Source organism: Balaenoptera ricei, chromosome 20 (assembly GCF_028023285.1).
Source record: "Balaenoptera ricei isolate mBalRic1 chromosome 20, mBalRic1.hap2, whole genome shotgun sequence".
NCBI lineage: Eukaryota > Metazoa > Chordata > Mammalia > Artiodactyla > Balaenopteridae > Balaenoptera > Balaenoptera ricei.
In genome coordinates, this window is record NC_082658.1 from 47719953 (window position 1) to 47725628 (window position 5676).

A 5676-nucleotide genomic window follows, 5' to 3' on the forward strand; every position below is an offset into this window, starting at 1 on the left:
GCCCTCAACCAGGCCCTGCAGTTTCTAGAATGGTGGGGGAGAGACATCAAAGAATCCTACTAAGATTTCAACTGCAGAAAGTGCTTTAAAGGAGAAGAGCGTGGGACCCTGAGGGTACTAATTCAGGAGCCTGGCCTGGTGTGGAAGGAGCAGAGCCAGGAAAGGCTGCCTTCCCTGACAAGGGGGCAGATGAGTAGATTTCTGAAGGCAAGCCTTGTGCCATGACCCACAGGCCTGATTCTTGGGGTGGTGAGGGCTCCGTTTCTGGCCATCATGGCTGTGCGTGGGCTTGTTGCTGGCTTATTGACTCTCCCCCCCTCCCCTGAGCCAAAAGGAGTCTGAGCCTCAGACTAGGTGGATGCTGGCTAGATACCAGTGGACTGAAGGATGCCCAAGCTCCCCGCAGCCATCACCACCCTGTGGTCTTCCTAGAGACAGGAAATTGCACGTTAAACATACAAGCCCCTGGGTTGGCTTCCTCCCCTCCCTCCCCCCAACCTGTACAAAAGCTTGGCCCAGTTAGGTCGCTACAGTGAGGAAGGGGTGCCCAGCTGAAATCTTAGAATCATTTCCTACATAAAGAACTAAGACTGAGAGATGGAAGGCCAAGGTCCATCTCTGGGAATGGGACAGGGTGTGGCTCGTCCCAGAGCTGGAGCCTGCGGTGCCCACGCCGCGAGAAGCCCCTTCTAACCAATAAAATAAGATTATTTGCAAGGCAGGACGAGAACGTTTTTAAGCGTATAATTCTCTCTCTGCCCATTTGAGCCACTACCCCCTCCCTTTAGGGTGCAGTGAGCAGCTGTATGATACATTAACTAGATCCCCTGAGAAGACACAGCAATGCCTGGTCACCCCCCGACCCCTGAAAAAAAAAAAGCAGTTTTCTCCTGGCACAAGTAAGGTAACTTCTTAGGAGACATTTCTTTCTCAATCCTGTAAAGAGGTCAAAATAACCCACTACTCGCCTTCTTGGACTATGGAAACTGTCAGTATGTTACTTTGATGTAGAACCTTTTGTCTCAAAAGCTTCTATAACAGGTAGAACAGTCCTCAGAGCTTTCTGAAAGACTGTCTCCCAGGTTACAATCCTTAGATTGGTTTTCTTTTCTTCTTTCTCTTTTTAAAATATTTTCAACTCTTCTAATATAAACATGCATTTTAGTCACGGAAAATATAACATTAAAAAAAATCTGATGTTCTTCTACTTTAAACCTAATCTGGTTCTGTTGCCAGAGATCAACTTCATGTCCCTTGGTATTCTGTTTTTTTTTTTTTTTTGGCCATGCCAGGAGGCTTGTGGGATCTTAGTTCCCCGACCAGGGATCGAAACTGGGCCCTCAGCAGTGAAAGCGTGGAGTCCTAACCACTGGACTGCCAGGGAATTCTGCCCCTTGGTATTCTGGAGACATCAAAAGGAGCTGACTTTTCTTGAACCAGGCACTGTGTGGGGGCATTACATATTATCTTATTCAACCCTCACCACAACTTTATGAGGTAGGTACTATTATTTTTACAGATATCATATCTGTGGCTTAGAGAGATGCAGGGAAAAGTCCTCCCCACCCTGGGTATAGGATTTCTTCTCCTTATACCCACTCCAGTGTTTTCTGGATCCCAAGCCTTAGTATATGTTAGTCCTTTTGCCAGGAATACCCTTCCCACCTTGCTTGGCCTAGTCAACTCCTATTCATCCTTCAAGACCCACCTCTGGACCACACTTCCAGGCAGAATTAATCATTGCTTAGTATGTGCTTCCACAAGACTGTATTCAGACATCTAATCCTGGTTTTAGACTTCACCTGGTTATAAGTACGTGTTCAAAGGATTGTCTCTTCCCAACCCCTACCCACATCCTGCCTCCAGACTTGAGGGCAGAGACACTGTTTTATTCATCTCTGCATCTCCTAGCAATGGGCCTGGCATGTGATAAAATGAAATGTTAAATAGATTTGATGGCATGCACCAACCTCAGTCAATTGATTGCAGCTGCCTGGATTGCAACATTGAGATGGGCTGCTTCTCTGGCTTGGTGGGAAGGAGTCATGTGATCCACTAGTTCTGTCTGCCATGGCCTCAGGAATGAAAAGTATCTAATGACAGTATTGTCTAGCCCTGGGCTATGTGCTCAGTAAGTTTTGTTGAGAAGCTTTGGAGAAGCCTGTGGAAGCTACAATGGTTTCTTCACTGCCAGTTGGTTCATGCCCGTAGAGCACTGTCTTACAACCAACCACTGTGAAAGAGATGATTGCAGCAAGGATTCCTCATCCAAATTCCTCATGCTGCAGTCTTGTCATGACTTCCACCCAAAGCCTCTGCTTCCTTTTCACAAGTGGCCAACCACAGCTTCTGGAGAGCTGCTCTTGTTTTCAGATATTACAAGGAAGGGAGAAGAGAGCATGAGGGTAAAGACATTTCCTGTTTCGAGTTGTTGCTTCTCACATGCCAACTCTGAGCTTTGTGTGACTGTGTCCAGGTGCCACAGATGGCGGTTGCTGTTGAACCGAGCTTGAAGATGGGCAGGGATTTTACCAGAAAGAAGTGAGCCTGTCCCAGGTGAGGGGACCAGCTGAGCCTTAGACAGGAATGCCGTCCAGGATCCAGAGAAGTGGAGGGCTGCAGGTGCAGCTCCCCAACCACTTACCCGACAGGGGAGCTTCCCCAGACCACTTCCTGTCTCAGGACTCCTGCTCTTGGTCTCATTTTAAACACTTTGTCCCTGATAGAACCTTCTCATCTTTCCATCCCTCCATCCGTTCACTTAGCATCTACTGCTTGCCAAGCTCACTGCCAGGTGCTGGGGTTACATACTAGTGTTTACACAATCCCTTCCTTCAGGGAATTCCCAGGCCAGTGGGAGGCAGCACTACCAATTCCAAATTACAATAATGAAAGTATGCAGTTGCATAAATCAGTTCGGAGAACGTCCTCACAAGGAAGTCAAAGAAGGATTCACAGCAGAGGAACTGAATTTTGAAGCATGAGGTGGTGAAATGGAGTCACCAGGCGAACAGAGAGAAGAAACAGAAGGGCTTTCTGCGCCCTGAGAAAGGCAGGCCCATGCAATTATCCTGTGAATAGCACAGTTAAACGGCATTCTGTTGTGTGTCTTAAAATGTGTTAATTTATTCAACGTAAATGTTTAAAATGTACTATAAAAACCTGTCTTGGGAATTCCCTGGTGGTCCAGTGGTTAGGACTCCGTGCTTTCACTGCTGAGGGCCTGGGGAACTAAGATCCCATAAGCCGTGCAGCACGGCCAAAAAAATAAAAAATAAATAAAGCTATTTTAAAAAAACCGCAAAAAACCTGTCTTGACAAGTGTTCATTTTTATTTTCCCTGGATTCTCAAATAAGGTAACTGAACCCAGGCCTCTTGATTTCTGGGAGGCCCTGCAGGAGTTCCTCATGGCTGACCCAGTTGGGGGGTGACCATGAGGGTAATGTCTAGGGGTTCAGAGGAAGGACAGTTTTGGTCAGGCCCTTCCTCAGTTCCGGGCTCAGAACCCCAGCGGTGATTGTCTCGAGCACCTGGTTTTCCGAGTGCACCAGAGAATGAACTCACACGAGACTGGGGCGCCAAGCAGGAGGCTGTTCACGGACTGTACTGGCCTCATTGCTCATCTAGGGCTGCCCGTTTCCCGTACAGGGAAATGGGTGATGGAATTACCGATCAGAAAGGTGCTGGGTGAGCAGGAATCAGAGCCAAAGGAAGGCGGATGGTTGAGGTGTTGGGGGCAGGCTATTTTCTCCCTGCACAAGGGAAACCACCACTGAGAACAGCTGTCTGGGGACTGAAGTGATTGTGGCACCATCAACCAGGCTCGCTCTTCCCTTCCTTGGGGGTGTTCATGTACCCTGTTTTCCTAGGCTGACCATATAAACATGCTCTTTTTATAGATGTATCAATAGGGCTGATAAAGTAATAATTGGCTTCCATTTAGGGAACTGCTCTGTGCTGGCCATTAAACAAATATGATCTCTTGGGAATTTCCTGGTGGTCCAGTGGTTAAGACTTGGTGCTTTCACTGCTGTGGGCCCGGGTTCGAACTCTGGTCGGGGAACTAAGATCCCACCGAAAAAAAAAAAAAAAAAAAGAAAGAGACTGTCCCCTGTTTTGAGGTGGGGCGTGTGTTCGCCAGTTCACCACTCCCCCGCCATCACCTTCACTCATGGAAAGAACACCTGGCCTTGTAGGCCGGCAAGATTGCAGCCCCTTTACCGAGCTCTGCCGTTGTATGAGAACAGGATCCCAAAGTTTCTTTGGGGCCTGTATTGATGGTTTCTGAACAGAAGGCTGATGGAATCACTGTGATACTATGTCAAGCTGCTATTCCAAGGATCTGAAAAATATTGTTTCCTCCCATAGTTTGTTGATTTAATTAGCTGTAAGGCCACCACAATCTGGTATTGCTACACCTTACAACAAAGGGGAGAGAGTGTGAAGCCGGAGAAGTCAGCAGGGGCCAGATGATGCCCTTGAGGAGATCAATTTGGATCTTACTGAGTTCGAGGTGGCCGTGTGTGACATCCTGGTGGAGGGGGGCTCCCACGGGCAGGTGCACCCAGAGCGCGTGAGGAAGGGCAGGGCTGGGAGTCAGCCGCCTCTGATAGAGCCATGGGGGTGGACAGACCCTCCTGAGAGGACAGGACAAGTGACAAGGAGCCTGGGCAGGAGGCAGGGAGAAGCACAATGAGGTCAGATGGACAGAGGAAGAAGGAGTAGGTAGAGAGGGAGGAAGAGGAGAAGCAGAAGAGAATGTTGAGGAAGCCAAGAGAGAAGAATTTGCAGCTGACATTGGTGACATGTGGGATACTAGAGAGAGGTCGAGGCAATTAGGCGTCAGTGCTGGGCACCCCAGAAGCTTCAGCAGGTGAGACAAGGGAAGGGAAGTGTTGTGGTCTGTGCATGGGCTGGAAGAAGAATTTCCAGACACAAAGTATTTTAGAAGAGAGTTTATCGAGAACAAAGAACAGAGTTAGTGAGGGGCGCTGCAAATACAGCGGCCAACTTCCTGATAGACAAAGGAGAGCCGACCCCCTTTGTGGGCTAGCAGCCAACTTTCAGAGCCTCAAGACAAAGAAAATTCCTGCTGGCAGGATGGCATTTGGTGATTGGTCAGGATGCTACATGGTGAATATTTTACCTAATATGGAGCCGGGGGCTATCCGGTTTAGGTCAGGAGAGCCCATGGCAACAGTTGCTATGGGGCCTCGGTAATTGGAGATTTTTGTCCTGTGCCCTGGATATTGGGCTCCACAGGAAGGGTAGAAGTCAGATCACAATGGGTTAAGGACGGATCAGCCGGGCATTTAATACAAAGGAATGAAGCAAACGTGGCCCTTGATAAGCTCACCCTTAGAGAATGTAACAAGCAAGATGCAACACATCTGGGGTGAGATTAGCTCCTCTTTCAGAGGTGGGACTGAAGCTTTAGGGACAGGCAGGCCTGATATCAGAGACCAATGTAATTTCAGGGAAGCATATCTGAGGCTGAAACCCAGTCAGTGGGGGAGAGAAAGCAAAAGGTGCAACCCCAGCCAACCCTGGCCGGCTCGCTGATGACAGCAGCAGACGCAATCTCCCATCCCCACAGCGTAACCTGTCAAGGCAGACAGCTGCCCTCCACGGTTCAAGCACTGACCCTTTCGTACTTACACTCCAACGCTTCTAGG